This window comes from Hetaerina americana, unplaced genomic scaffold (assembly GCF_022747635.1).
Source record: "Hetaerina americana unplaced genomic scaffold, ioHetAmer1.1.p SCAF_63, whole genome shotgun sequence".
Classification (NCBI taxonomy): domain Eukaryota; kingdom Metazoa; phylum Arthropoda; class Insecta; order Odonata; family Calopterygidae; genus Hetaerina; species Hetaerina americana.
Genome location: NW_027287239.1, coordinates 2,357,693 through 2,374,748, shown reverse-complemented (window position 1 = coordinate 2,374,748; position 17,056 = coordinate 2,357,693).

Genomic DNA, 17,056 nt, shown 5'->3' with positions numbered 1-17,056 from the left:
ACGTCGGTGTAATGCAACCTGACCCGGTTGGAAACCCGAGAGAACACCTTGAATGCCGTGCGCCGGGAAAACCTGAGATCCTTCATTGTAAATAGCTGTTTTAGTTCTTAAGGTTGTAATGCAATTTTTAGTTCAAATTCATTGGAATAATTTCCATGCAAAAATTCTAATGATATAAACGGCTGTGGTAATTAAAATATTTTTCATATATTTTGAAATATTTGATAAGCCTACAATTTTATCCTTACGTCAATAGTGGCTTTGAAATCGTCGCATTGCAATGCACATTAGCGGGTGACTCCGTTAAAAGTTACTGTTGCGACATCTCCCGCAGTTTCTTTGGAATTACTAAAGTCTCCCTAGTTAGATTTTCACCTTGAGGAGTAACAAGTCTCTGTCTGGGTTCTCTACTTAAAAAAATTCACTGAATTCGTAAAATTAGGGTCGCATTTTGTTGAATCATGATCATTATATGTTGGGGAGGGTAGGGGTTGACGAGGAGTCTGACTGAAATGGGGGAACTTAAAGGTGTGGTTCTGGATCTGCCGTGATTAAAAGGGTTGACAGCTTTGATAAGGGTCTTCCGAGCCTCGAATCCACCACGGAAAGTAGTAGGTACGTTTTTGGGCAAGTGAGAAGTAAAAACGGCAGGGATGGACTGGGGCTACAGAAAAGAGTTTTCAGGGAATAAAACCTTAAGGGTTGGATTTAGAAAATGGTCCGAAAAGCCGGCCAAGGTACCGGAGGTCATAATCAACTCTGCGAGCAAAGCAACCGAATAAAATTCAATTATACCTGGGCTGAAAGAAACAGAACCTCATGGCTAAGGGGTAACCTCATCATATTATGATCGTCCGAATTAAAATCCTAACACGTGCAAGGTGCTAATAAACTACTTATGACGAAGTTCCTCAATCAATTCCCACCCGAACGCCTACTGCATCAGGAACACCGAAATCGAATAAGTAGACTTGATAAAATACTTAGGCGTTGCCCTCACTCACGACCTCTCCTGAGTGAACCGCATACCGGGAATATGTGGATAAGCTAACAAAAAATTAGCATTTATTATAAGAGTACTGGGTAAATGTGATGAGAAGGCCAAAGAGCAATGTTATCTTTCGTTGGTTATGCCTCATTTAGAATATGCTGCTAGTATTGATAGGATCCTGACGAAGTTGGATTGGTTGCCGAATTGGATCGCGTGCAGCGTAGAGCAGCTAGATTTGCAAAACGTTGTATTGATTAACTTAGTAGCATATCCAAAATATTAGAGCAGCTAGGTTGGGAATCACTCGCGGAGTGAAGGTTAAATTACAGATTGATGCTCTTGCATAAATTGAAAGGACGTCTCTTTATCAGTGATGTTGAAAATGTATCATTACCCCCATCGTACTACGGTAGCCATGATCATGTTAATAAAATTAGAGAGATTGAGTATAGAGCAGATTTAAGATGTCCTTTTTTCCACGAACGATAGGGGATCATAATAATATTGTTCGACCGTGTTGGGGTCATGTTCCGGTTAAAGTTATCTGGTGTGTATTCACCCCTTGCCACACACCCTGGCGATAACTTGCAGGGTATATATAAATAAATAAGATAAATGAATAACCACTGTAATGACTAGAATAAGACGAAAAAGCAGAACCACTGAGTACAGATCTCTCAAAAGCAACTGGGTGGTATTGAGTAGGGCATTTAATCATAGGACCCCTACAGAGGCTTCGGATCAGATAAGAATTCATAGTCGTCCATTAATGAAACTAAATTGGACACATTCTTCGATATATCCGCTACACAAAGTGTAATACATAATCTAAAAGTTGAATTACACCGAAACTCGTCACAATTTTCCCCCAATGGCCATCTCGGCATTTTCACCGGCATTCCATGTGGGCGATACTTGTTTTTCAATAAGTGATAGGAATAACAATCCCCACAATAGTAATGACCTAATTTGCGAGAGACCATTTCCGTCTTGGAACCTATATGACCTGGCATAGCCGATCGCAAGTAGTCAAAGGTCAGCTGGAACAAGCTAGATACGCCCTTTGTGGAGTGAAACAACCTTCATAAGAGTAAATAACATGTTTGAGATCACGTCTGGAGCGGGAATTCCGTTCATTTTGGCGTATTTCGACGCCTTCACGGCGAGGTACTGTCGCGTGCTTGAGTGTGTACATGCCGCGTCGGCCGGCGCCGGTTGGATCGCTCCCGGCGCTTATTCGCCCCCCCCCGCCCTCCCGCCCAACGACGCCCCCCTCCACCCCACGCATTTGTTACTTGAGGCCATGAACGTGAAGATTGGAAACTGACACTGTAGCCTCTCTTCACTTTCTGAAGAATATTTCCTTCCAGGATAATACTCGTGCAACTAGAAGACAAGTCTAAGTTTATCAATTTCTGAATTATAAAAATGTAAGACCATGATTTACAAATTTCGCTCCATTCTACATACTTATAATTTGGTTGAGGAGTGCAAGCATATAGTGCTCGTAATCTCATCTCAAGTTTCTTTGAGAATAAAACAATTTGTTGAAACCATGGCTGATTAATTTGAAACCTCAGCGTGAAAATTTGAGTTTTTAGCCTAATATGATAGAAATAATTTTATTTCAACAAATAAACCGCATAATTTTTTTAAATGAAAAATTCGATAAAAATTTTAATAAAAATTTATATTTAAGTCCTCCCGAAAAACGCCAAACGATCTCATACTGTCCGTAAAAATATATTACAAAGCAATTTTTTCGTATATTGCTACATATATCTAAAGTAAATAATCAATTGAGGATAGAGTTTCCCGTCAATCACTACATTTTAAAATCAACCAAATCCGCAATGCTACATGTAAATTGGCTGCACTTTTTTTATTTTAGTACACTTTTACTCTTTGAAAAAACGAAGGATTTATTAACGCGAGGTGTGAAAAGACAGCGCTTTCCACAGGCAAGAGAAATTTGGCGCATTTCGCAAGAATTTAGTTCAATTCTAGTAACTACTTTATTTTATCAAGTTATTGGATGCAAATATTTGGAATTATGAGATAAGAACATATTTCTCTGTTTGATGCTACATTTTATGACTAAGTATATCCTAAATACCTAGGCGTTACCCTCACTCACGACCTCTCCTGGTGGAAGCACATACGCTGAATATGTGGACAAGCTAACAAAAAATTAGGATTTATTAGAAGAGTGCTAGGTAAATGTGATGAAAAGGTCAAAAAGAAATGTTATCTTTCGCTGGTTAGGCCTCATTTAGAACATGCTGCAAGTATATGGGATCCTCGCGAAGTTGGATTGTTGGCCGAATCGGATCGCGCACAGCGTAGGGGGCCTAGACTTGTGAAACGCTGCTATGATAAATTTAGTAGTGTATCCAAAATATTAGAGGAGCTAGTCTGGGAATCACCCACGGAGCGACTGCTAATTTACACATTGAAGCTCTTACACAACCTGGATGGACGTCTCTTTAGCAATGATGTCAAAAATGTATTATTACCCACATCATCGTATAGAAAGAAAGAAAACACAGCAATTCCACATTTACTGTAAATATGGAATTGCTGTGTTTTCTTTCTTTCTATACGATGGAAAAATTCCACAGAGTAACGGCTAAAACAGTTTCTTATACCCACATCATACTACGATAGGAGAGATCATTGTAATAAAATTAGAGATATTAAGTGTAGAACAGATAGATGTAAGATATAATTTTCCAAAAATCGATAAGGGATCAAAATAACATCATCCGACCTCGGTAGGGTCAAATTCGGGTCAAAATTAGTCTGGTGTCTATTCACCCCCTGCCACATACCCTAGCGGTTGCTTGCAGGATACTAAAATAAATAAATAAGAATTAACAAATATCAACCAATGTAGTAGACAATCACAACTAATTATTTGAAGCTTAGGATTTGATGTGTCATCCTTTCATTCGAACGAACTTCTTGTATTGGAGTATTGCGTCATGCTCCACAATGTAAATAGTTCGTTGCTGCATGGCGACATCATGGATGCTCCTCTTCAGGTGGGAGAAAGGATGTAGCACGTCTTTCACTGCCGGTTAGTTTTTAAAACTTGAATTCGTCACTTGACAGACCACTAGTGCCGATGCCACAGCGTCATTTCGAAAGTTCGACGTTTCACACATCGCCAAGATGGCATGCTCACCGACACCAAATCGCTTCCCGACGGAAAATATATTACTTTCATGTCGAACCGCAGAAAAGTAGGCGGAGGAGGAGGATAAACTTAGCGATGACAGACAATATCCCCTAATACGTAAGGGAAGGGCCGATAATTCATCCCATAATTATTGAAATAAAATCTTTTTTCTGAAAAAAAAGATATGCAATTTATCAGCAAGAATGCGGAATAGTATGGACCAATCCTTGCCCATGTTCGCGCTTATATTTCCAGATGACATAGGCGTGTGGTGCCCGTGAGGGGGGGGAGGAGTGTCCTTGGGTGGGTGGGGGGAGGGGGGGGGCGAATAAGCGCCGGGACGCAACCCGCCCGGCGCCGACCGACGCGCCATTCGCAGAGACCAGCACGCGCCAGTATCTCGCCGCTAAGGCGTCGGAATACGCCAAAACAAACGAAATTTCCGTCCCGGAGTTGTGCTGAAATGCGTTATTCACCCATAAGACAGATATTTCCTTCTGCTAAGCGGGTATTTTGGGTCCCAGCTGACCTTTGACCATTGGCGCACGGCTATGTAGCGTCATTTAGGTACCGAGACGAAAACAAGCGTTCGCACTGTATCGATGATTTTTATCATGTGAAAAATAATCGTGGCCCTAACGTCATTTGTGCCAACAGCGCCTCGCTCTTGGGCCGCATTCGTCATCGTTGACTATTACCAGCAGATTCTCATCGAGTTTGGGACGATTCATATAAAGAGTAATTCATTGTTTTAAGGACTTCTGAAAATATAAAACTTCCTTCGTTCTCCAATATTTCATTCATCTCCTGATCATTCATCAATTGCGGCACATTTGCACGGCTCTTCAGCGACCCTAAATAGCTATTTTTCTTTGAAACCCTCCCGTCTCTAGCTTATGTTTCCTGATACATTATCTTACAATCCGCAAATCTACTTATTATATCATTATTATTCCTTACGTATTTATATTTCCTCTGCCTACCGCTACTCTTTTATCCAGTAATAGTCTTTCTTCCCCATGTTTATCTAGTAGAGTAAAAGGTAGTAGTTTTAATTAAATTGATTGCCATAAACTAATTTTACATTCAGATATGGTTTTAATCAATATTGAGAGCATCTAAGGGAAGGTTAGTAGATTTAGTCTATTGCTACATGAACACATCTGTTATCAGTTACAGCTGTTAGTGAAGTATTATTAACCCCATCGTACAACGGTAGGAGAGATCATGTCAGTAAAATTAGAGAGATTAAGTGTAGAACAGGTAAGTTGAAGATGTAATTTTTTACACAAACGATAAGAGATCAGAATAGCATTGTCAGACCGTGGTAGGGTCATATTCGGTTCAAAATTAGTCTGGTATATATTCACCCACTGTCACACACCCTAGCGGTATTTTGCGGGGTACTAAAATAATAGGAAATAAGTTGACTTAAGAATAGTAAGTAGAAGTTATATAATTGTATCAGTTGATTTTATAAGGATTTATTCCGAGTTTTGATTATCTCGGTAATAAACTAAAAATTTTCTTCTGTAGATGAATGTACATACAAAATATAAATGTGTATTTGTTAGGTAATCGGAGAAGATTCTTTTCCTTCTGGTCATGATCTAAATGATTGAATCTCTTTTAGAGTAATTTTATTCTTCTGTTTCCATATGCCTTTCATTGAGTTGATATTATGATATCTTGGGAATATGAAACTTGCTCTTTCGCATTACATTGATTTCCTCCGACAATCGGGGATATTCGTGCCAGCAGTATGTTACTGCTCTTTTAAATTGCTTTTTAATATACGATTTAAATTGCACATCAAAATATGAAGACAGTTGTCAAGCAAGAAGACGTGTTCCAGAGATATGTGGCAAAAAGCATCCCCTTTAAAACAAGTGTCCTCTGTAGTAAAATTCAAGCCGATTACAACGACCCTTCTTGAAACCCACTTACGAGTACTACATTAATAGCCATAAATTATCATTTACTAATTTAACTATCACTAAATTCTCATATTAATAACTCATTTTCAGTGATTAATGGTTTCATGGGCAGTATTGTGGTCAAATTTAATGATAATGGATTTGTTCTGTTATTTGTAAAATTGAAACAATGATCAACCGAGCATATGGCGTCCTTGCGTGTTATTGCTGGTCTTGGAATATTTCTTTTTTAATTTGACAAGTCTCAGCTATTTAAAATTCCACCATTTTCCCGCATTCGATGTTATAGTGAAACTTAATGGTTAGTGTAATAATTCCGCGGGGATTTCCATGAACGCCTTGTTATTTTAGAATGATGTCAACTTCATTTTTTATCTGAAACAAGGGATATAAGTTAAATAAATGAATGATAATTTTGAAAAACAGCTCCAAGCTACGGGAGGAGTATTTTTTACCTAAAGGGTACGATCGCGGAATTGAGGGACCTGGCCAAAATGAAGCAAATGGATAAAGTTGTTTGACGAACGCCGATATTTAAAAATTTATCAACAAAAAGAATATTAACAGAGTATTTCTTAGCAGCAAGGAAAACTTTCACTTTACCGCACCTTGTAATATTATTACATAGATTTCCTCCGGTAACTATTAGGTGTACGTAAAAAAAACATCAATAAATTTTCTATGACTAATGGTAATTTATATTTCATAAGAGTGTACCATATGGAATATAAAATACTCATAAATAATACGTAAATAAATTCAAACCGCATTTTTGTGTGCCACTGAAGGCACCATATTATTCCACCCTTAAAATATATACCAACAGCGTCGAAAGAAGCTCAAAATAAGAACACATAAGTAACAATAGATTTAAAATATCTTCAATAAACATTTGAATTAAATTGAAATCATTTAAGAAACATTTTATAATTTTAAAGTCACCACCATCTTTTCAAATTTCAGAAAGTGTTCTATTCCACAATTCATTAATGTAAAAAAAACTATGCCATCTATCATAAACAATAAAATAATTTATAATTTATTTTTCATTAGCTCGAAAACAGCACTTTGACCTTTACATCGGACTTTGAACATTGCCATAACAATTTGACATTTACATACACCCAAGTCCCAGGTGGAGAAGATACCACTAGGGTGGAAATCGAACCCGTGGCCTTTGGCGTGGCAGAGGAGGACGTTACCCCGCCGTCACCGGGGACGCCAAATATATACAAAAATAGTCAGAAATATCGATATTTGCATTCTTCATCCCTTTGGACAAACAAAAAATGTTGAATTTATATTTATCGACACACTCCGCAAAATCATCAATTCCCACTGCCCCGCATCTGTTGACGAAGCTGCCTCGCGATCGCGTGTAATGGACTCATATGTTCACAGGCCCGCTATATCAAAGGCAGTGGTGGTAAACCGATAGGCATTCGCTCGACGGAAAACTCCGACGGGAGGCGTTTAATAGTGGCGCCCGGAAAGGCAAAGCAGTTTGCTCCGGCGATCGCGCGCGAGGGTTCAAGCACCGCAAATCGCCTCGCCCCTGGCGCCGAGGGAGGAGGATCAGTCGCCCGGAGGAGGCGGATGATCGGTGGCATCCGCCGACATAACTAAAAACAAGGACAGATGACTGGCGAGGAATTGTCTCGTTCGGAGGGAGGGAGGGGAAATAGCCGTGTCGGCGTGTACCCTGAGGATCGACATTTATCGAACCAAAAGAAAAAATGGAAATGCGAAAATAAAGCGCGAAACCTTGCTGGGGGCTTTAGGGTTCGCAACGAGATTTACGATACGTCATTGTCAAACAAAAGGAATGGCGAAAAATTTCATTTTAAATGAAAATAAAAAAAGAGAGAGAGCGAGAAAGACGATTATGAAACCAGATTAATTCTTTTTGCCTTTCTTATTTTCTCATTTTTATTTTGGTGGTTTATCCTGTCCGTAAGCACGGTCGTGATGCCCTGCTAACTACAATCCACTCTTTTTCTTTTCCGACGGTAAACCAGGGCTCGGAAAATAGTAGATCGCCCTCGATTCCCGCCAGAAAATAAACCAGGGGGGCCGCACCTGAGCGCGTGGCCCCCCTTCATTCGATAAGGGCCGTGACGCAATGCCGTCGAGTGTAATTTCACTTTCCCCTTCGGAGAGCGTGACCTGAGCTCGTAAGCCGCCGCCCTCTGACGCACACCATCGACGGGGGCCGCGCTGACCACTTACACCCACGTGAGGGAGTTGCCTCATTAATATCCCACCCTCCGCATTCGTACCCGCGAATACTGCCGAGCTGAGCGTCAAGTATCATTTTAAATGAGTGCGTGCGCGCGAAGTGGGAGTACTCAGAAATCACTCTCCACGAACTGCGATGGAAATGAAACTCGTTGTTTAATGCAGCAGATGAGGACATCTTTATTGCAAGACAAACGTACGTGACACGTACGTACAATTCTCGCGTGTACCTCAATTAACACTTATCCGCGCATATTATGATTGCTGCGTAATTATGACAAACATCCTCTTGCGTTCATTAAGAGGAATGGGAAGTGTTTTCCTGGAATGCGGCATACCAGTTGACAAATTCCTCAAACCTCTTTGCAGGGCGATGTTGTTATTCTCGATTTTAACTGCAGGACTGGCGGAAAAAAAATGTTAACTCATACTTCATCAAAATGGTTATTGTATGTATCTATATTTCTATTTAGATATGCAAATCTAAATTCGCTCATAAAATAACTTCATCAAACGTAATTGCTAATATTATATTCATGTTGACAATGATAATCTAATATTTCTTCTCTTATACTCTTCGCAATTAAGCAAACGTGGTTTTTATTAAGTTATGAAATTTAGATTCTTGCCTAGCCAACCTATCGTCAAAATGTAATGTTTTCCCATCAAAGGAAAATCATCACAATTTAGTGCTTTATGAATTATTAAGTTCAAGATGTTCTAATATTCCTACAAACTATTTAAATGATCATGGAAGTACACAATCAATGCTTTCTTTCACAGTCAAACAAGATCGATCACCTGATACGAGTGCACATAGTTACTTGGATGGGAGGCATGAATAAATAGTATGAATGGCACTTAAGCAGAGCGAAGTTATTGTGCTAAATAACATTTGCCAGCAACTGAAAAGAAAACACATTGCACTGTACACTGGGAGCAAAATCTTCGAGCACCAATTTCTCCAACGCTCTGTTGTACACGTAGATAGGTAATTTCCTATTTCTTAACTGCTGTTGAGGTGATCAATTGAGCAAATAATTACGTGGGCGAGACACCTCAAGGTATCACATACCAATGAATCATGTCCTTTGGCTGAGCTACATACCAAGTGGTACAATGGAGTGTTTCACCGAAAAATTGATAAAAAACACAAGGTTTGTGGTTGGGAAATGCAACTTCGGGCACAGGAGGAAACTTTAAATGCCAGCAGGGACGGCTTCAAGCGATTTCATCATTATCTGTAAAAGAATACGCAAGACATACCACTGTTTTTCATGATATCGCCAGGAAATCGTGTACAAATGACGAACTAGTTGAGTTAGTGCCGAGAAGCAACAAAACGGAAGGGAAAATATGTACAGAAGCGTAAAAAAAATAATTCAGAATATGCAAATAAGGCAAAAGTAAATAAGGTACTTTCTAGTTAACTTTTGATCGCTTTATTTATGGGGAATACACTTAACTACACTGAAGCAAAGATGCCACTTCTTAATATGCCACTTAGTCGGTCTAAAACAGCATAAACTATGATTACTTCGAAAATTAAACAAATATTTACTCCGAGCATTTTAATCTGATAAAATTAATTTAGTTAACTTATTGAAATTGATATTTTAAGTGGAATCATTTTACTCTTTAAATAAATAAGGTGCAGAAACGAGGCCCAAAAGTCTCTTCACTTCAACATATATTACCGACTCAAACTATCTAAAAAAGTTCGTTCGAAGGTTTCCGCGGCGATGAGTAGGTGATTTCCACATTTTTCGGGCTGCGTCCGCGTATGTCGTTTAAAAGTACAACAGTTTCGCCAGCTATCCTGCTGGCGTCCTCAGGTCAAGGATGAAAAGAAGCTTGTTGTCCCGTCTTATATAGGAAAAATCCGGCGCCAATACCGGGAAATTTCTTGGCCAATCAGGGAACGTCCTCATATTTGCGCGGGATTATTCGTTTCCACGCACTGTGGAGTGGATATCCATCCTCTCTGTTAAAATTTTTTGGCCTTTTAACGATTTCAATGGCCTCTCTGATTATTCTCTGGAAGTATTTTCCTTCTTTCGCTATTATTTTAGCGTCGTCGAAGAGAATAGAGTGTCCAGGTTCACTCCAGGCGTGCTCAGCGATGGCCGATGCTCTAAACTGTTTGGCCTTGGTTGCCCTCTGGTGTTCACTCATGCGTGTTTTCAGCGCTCTGCACGTTTCACCGATGTACCATTTGCCACAGGAGCATGGCACTTGGTACACGCCTTCTGATATTAACGGTGAAATTCCATCCTTGGGTCCGGGTAGGGTGTCAGCTATCTTGGTGACGCAGTTGAATCTGGTCACCACATCATGTTTCCTTAAAGCCCTCGCGATTCTTTCCGAAGTCCCTGCGATGAAGGGGATGGTGACGTAAGCCTTCGGACGTGGTCTGGAGTCTTCCTCTCTGTCAGGAACAGCGGTGGTTTGTCTCTTCTTTTCTTCCTTCTCGGCCCTTTTTTGGATCATATGAGCGCTGTATCCATTCCTTTGCAGGGCATTTGTCAAGTGTTTCTTCAGGATTCGCACAAACGTAAACATATTTCACTTCGATGTTTCGGTGGTCCCAGCTACCTTCATCATTATGCATGTACACATGCAAACATTAACGTATATGTAGATACATGCATGCGTGTAGGACGTATGTATGTACATATATATATATATATATATATATATATATATATATATATATATACATACATATAGAGAGAGAGAAAAAGAGAGAGGGTGAGTGAGAGTGTGTGGAAAGCACATATGGTTTACAATGGACGGTTGGGCAGGGGCATAAACGCATTAAGATATTATAGAAGATAGAGATGTGGGCATAAAATAGGCAAAACAAAAGATAGCCTCTAAATTTTTTCATAGTGTGGTCCAGGGAGCTTTGACTTGAATTTGCCAATTATATGCGGGTTATGTGGAATTTATAGTTATTTTAACCAATTCCCTTTCCAACTACATTAAAATGACAATTTCACTTGTTCTTTTGAACTGAGTAACTACATTAAATCTGCTTTTAACTACGTGGGTCAGGGACTACGTGTCCGCGAAATTCTAACTTTTTTGTTCCTCTGAGACTAAAGATTTTTTCTGACCAGAAAGTGGAGGCATTAACTATGTATGAACTCTATGAAAACTATGGGAACCCTTAATTATATGAATTAACGTTGCTGTACTCCCTCCTGAAAAGCCCATTAAACGATTTCTCACCAGAGAAAAACAATCCAAAGCTTATAACAGTCACGTTCCGAAAAAACACAGCTTCGCGCCCCTCATTTCTTCTGCTAAGCGAAAGGATCGGCGCCCCACTTGAGGCCACTCGGGGCGGTGAGGTGGGGGGGGGGACGGAGGGGACGAGGGCGTGTCTTTATTGCGCCCGCGGAGCGGGGTTTACGGAGCATTGCGTGGTCCTGTGGGATATGTGGGTGGGGGAGGGAGGGGAAGAAGGAGGGACGTGGGGAAGGCGAGCATCAGCGCTTGGGCGGAGAGGATAGAGCGGAAAAGTCGGCGAGGCCACCGCTCAGGCGTGGGTAGGAGGGACTCGATTGGACGAAAGGCCGCGTCCGAAACTTCGTGAAGTACTTAGAAATAACAGCCCGAACCGGAAAACCTCCCGAGAGGCCCTCGGATGTTTCCCCCCGCAATCTCTCTTCCGAGCCTCTCCTCCCGACAGCGGTGGCGGGTAATCGCCGGCATTCTCTCCCAGGGTGCCCCAGGGTACTCCAGAATCGGAAGCGTATAGCAGTCCAGCAAACCCTTTTCAAGAGCCACATCCTATTGTTTTGTTAACCTATCACTTGTCACTTCTTCCCTTACTGCCCTTCCTCTCTCACCTTGGTTTCCTCGCCTTTTACCTTTCTCTCAGAGCGCTCTTTTGCAATACACCGCTCTGCAACCTACAAGTTAATCATATTATAGATATATATATAAAAACACGTATATACTTGATGCCCACTGAAATATTGAAGCAAGATATGCCTACGTTTGTGTCAATTCTTTTTTTCTTTGCTATTATTAATTGTTAGTGTACATTAAGAATAACTAAACGCCATAGATTCGCTATCTTTTTATAAATATATGTGTGCGTATATATATATATATGTATATATATATATATATATATATATATATATATATATATATATATATACATATAATATGCGCTGACTTGTTATAGTCACATACATTAAGCATAAATGCGATTAATAGTAGGTACTATTGGCTGAAATTTAAATGTTTTGTTTTCGCATAGTTGGTATCACTGCTTCTTTGAGGCCCCTTAATTGCCCTCATCCAAGCCGTTAATCCATAACGGTCGCTTCGACGAGTGAGAGAAAGGCTGAGCGTGAGGAGTTAAAAACAAAAAAACAGCGATGAGCGTTGCGAGAGTGGCGCAGAGCGCGCTTCATGAGCACGCGATGATTGAATCGCAATCATTTCTGCTCGCATGGAGCACTTCAGCCGTGCGCACGGAGTGCCGACGTGCGTGTTCGTGGCCGTATTTATGCGTGCCGGGTCGTTAAAATGAAAGGGAATAGTGGGAGGTTGCCCAAAGGAGCGGAGGTAGGGGAGAGCGGCTGTTTCAGCGACCGGGTGCAGGGGCGGGGTGCAGGGTGGCGAGCGTGTGAGGAGCATGAATGCATTGGTGAGATCAAAGAACGACCACGGCGTTGCTGGGCTCTTCCGAAAGTGATAACAGCGATCGCATTACCACGTACGTATGTGTGCTGCACCTCCTTCATGCTCATCAAGTGAGTAACGCATACGACCGCCGCCATGTACCATGCATTCTCTGCCACGCACCCAGCGGCAAACGGCAGAGGATTCAGATACAAATAAGAGAGGGATTGAATCCACATTATAATTCATACACAAAATAATCTGTTGCGTACGGACGGAATTAGAAAGATGGAGCACAAATAACTATTTTGAATGAATTTTGTTCATACCCTAGATCGTATGGGAGTCCTATTCTCAACGCTAGTACAACAGCTGTGGGAAGTTTCTGCCATCTTTCGTGACAAAAAAATGCCGATCCTTCCTCGTTATCTTTCTCGGCAATACACTGGTGTCCAATTAATCTCTTCTGCAAAACGTTCAAACAAATATTATAGAACCTTTCTTTATTTGGATCCATAAACGGACTTCTTTCCGAATCAGGAGCGCCCTCTCAAGCGAGTATTCTTCATTTAAAAATTCATAAAATTAATAAAATAACCTTACTTTAAATTGCAACCACGTCAATGAATGGACACTCAAAAGCTCGAAGGATGTTCTACGACTAGAAAAAATAACACAAAAGGATCGGCTTTGACTAGTGCGTGCCGTCTTCCCACCCCAGGGATGGCCCGGGTTCTACCCCTGGCGGTAGAGCTTTTTTTAGAAGTACCTTGACCCCTAATCAGAGCTACGTGGAGAGCATTTATTTTATTTTTTATCCACGCAAGTCTGCAAGCCACCGCTAAGGTGTGTGATAGGGGAATAACTACACATTAGATTTTTTTGGACCCAAAATTCTTTTCCCTCTAGCGCAGTGGGATAACATTATTCTGATCCCTTATTGTTCGAGGATAAATGACATATACAAATCTGAAATTTAAGCATCGCTTCCCAGCCTAACTTTTCTAATAATTTAGATACTCTATTCAGTTTATCAGAACACCGTTTTAAAAACCTAGTTCCTCGCCGCTGCACACGATCCAATTCGGCAGTCAATCCATTTTCACGAGGATGCAATATACTAGCAGCATATTCTAAATAAGGCCAACGAACTCCATGTGAAGCAGGCAATCCGTTGAATAAGACGTACAACTGTTCGACTCCTCGGCGTATATCGCTAAGAGTAGGCTACTATCGACGCCGAGACTCTCTCCGACTGTCCTCTTTTCCATGAACATCTCCATCTTAACCAATTTTCCCGCCTATTCTAAATGACGGATAACATTAACATTAAATTGACCTCATCTCCCCTAATGGCTACAAAGATTGACGACAGTTGAAGGCAAAAAACGGTTAATCGAAGAATATCCGAACATACATGCGAATTCGAGAGAAATTAGGAGGCCGGGGGCGACTTCACCACTGGATAATTGCTGCTGAATATTCCGGTCAAGTTTTACAGCTGGTACAACTTCAATTCTATCACGTTACAATATCAATTATATATCGACACAAATCGATGGTTTAATTGTTAATGGAAGAAAGGAAGTGAAATCGATGGCCTCTTCTTGAAGAATTCAATCCCCTCCCCCAAAAATCATCCACGGGAAATTTTTATAAACCTTCTCCTGTCCAGAATTTTCAACCCGTCTTTCCTCAACTCCCTAAATCCTCAACCCAACCTGTCTCCCACCGAAACCTCAGAATTATAAAGATTAATTAATAATCCAAAATATTATCATTACTTCCGTGGACAAAGGTTAAATGGTTGTGGTTTTAAATAGAACTCGTTACAAATGGGAGGTTAGCACACAACTCTCTGGTACCTCTTCCTACCGGCAAACACCCCAAGACCCGAATCCCGCACTTTAGGAGGAACTCAATGAATTTCTCGCTTCCAACGGACCCAATGAAGGTCCATCTCCTTCAGACATGGCCCTCCTCACCCCTCCCCACACATGCATCCCTCATTTCTATATCCTACCGAAGATCCATAAACCAAGCAATCCCGGTCGTCCGATTCCATCCTCCCGTAAAGAATTTCTGCATTTGTAGGCCACTACCTGCAGCCAATAGTCCACTCCCTACCGTTATTCACTAAAGATCCACACCATTTCCTGGAAAGGCTAAAATCAACTATCCTCCCCCCAGATACCAAGATTACCATGGCCACCATTCTACATCTACATCTACTTAATGCCCCGCAAGCCGCCGTAAGGGCGTGTGGCGGGGGGTGCTAGGGCACCACCCGTAATTAACAAAAAATAAACATGCAAAAGCAACAACTTTATACCATCCGCAAACAAAACATGGCATACGTTCATACAAGAACACATACACCCCACACACATGCAAACACTCAAACCACCAACTAACATTCACATGCACCTACAAATACACCTAATATCCTTGTAATGTCTATTTTTTCCGACTAGTAAATTCAACGTTTTCAATATTTCTAAAGGAACTTCGGTTTCTAACTATTATGATTTCTGATTTTTCGGGGAAAGTATGAGTACTTGGATCTATCTGTACTGGAATCTATCTCCCTTATTTTATCTTTTTGTTACGATCTACCTAAGTAGTGTGGTAATTACCTTAGTAGTTAATTGTCTAACTCGTTCGTTCTGAACCTTTCTAAAAGTATAAGTCTCGCTTGTTCTCTTCGTATTTCAAGTGGCTCCCAGCTTAAATCCCCTAAGAGACCTGTCACACTTGTGTTCTTACCACAACAATTTTTAACGAATCTGGCGGATTTTCTCTGGACTTCATCTAATTCTTTTTGCAACATTTTCTCCCAAGGATCCCAAATACTTGCAGCAAATTCCAAAATAGGTCTAATTAGAGCAAAATAACACCTCTCTTTAACGTTTTCATTGCATTTCCCCACCACTCGTTTTATGAAGCCGAGTTTCTTTAAAGCGGATCCATTGATGCCATATCCCTTTATACATCCATTCCCCACTCAGAAGATCTCTGGCCACCTGGCAATGATTCCCTGTAAACATTTATTTCCGATCTCAATGCTTCGTCCTCTGCCTCCTTCTGTTCTACCATTTCCTCCTCCCAAATCACCTTCCTAGACGTAAACGTATCATTAATAGACAAAAAATTCCCCACTTGTGTACATGTAAAATCGACCAACAAACAACAATGCTTACGTTTTAATAGTTACCACCCACATCGCACCAAAGGCTCCATTCCTTATTGCCTCTCCATAAGAGGAGACAGAATCTGCAATCTACCCGACTCCCTTGATGAATTCCTCTCAAGTCTACACTATTCCATCCTCAAAACAAGGTTATCCTGAATCCCTCCATAGCCAAAGAATCCGAAGACATGCTTACGAACATTCCCAAACTTTTCCTCCACCGCAAATATCCACCTTCTTCCAATTTGTACCACATACTTTCCTGGCCTAGAGTCTATGCGTTTAATTCTAAAAGACCTCCACCCTATCCTCAAAAACCATTATTTCACCACCGATCTTTTTCCCAAATGCTCCTCCGTTACTTTCATACGCCCCGCCAAATTATCAGATCTCTTCAAGTCAAACAATCCACTCCTTAAATCCCCGCCCCGTACCAAACCCACTCCCATACCCTGAAATAAACCTAGATGCAAAACATGTCCTATTTTCAAAATCAGAATCCCATCCCTCTCCAAACCGCTGTTTAACTCTCTCCCACTAATTCCCTACTCCTCATGTACTTCCAGCAATGCAATTTACCCTCTGAAGTGCCAACTATGCCCTGCTTTTTATAATGGACAGTGTACCACTCCCCCAAATATTAGAATCAATAACCACTCGGCCTCATGCAAGAATTCTTCCCTGGTTGATATGCTCCCTATCCCCAAACACTCCTCCGAACACAACTCTCCCTTTGATAAATGCTATAGTGTATCCATTTTCGCGTCCCTCCCACCTTCTGACCCTCCACTAAAACTCAAAACAATAGATCAGGCGTTTATCCAACTCATGGATTCCTAGAATGATCAAGGTATTAACATTAAACATTAATTACC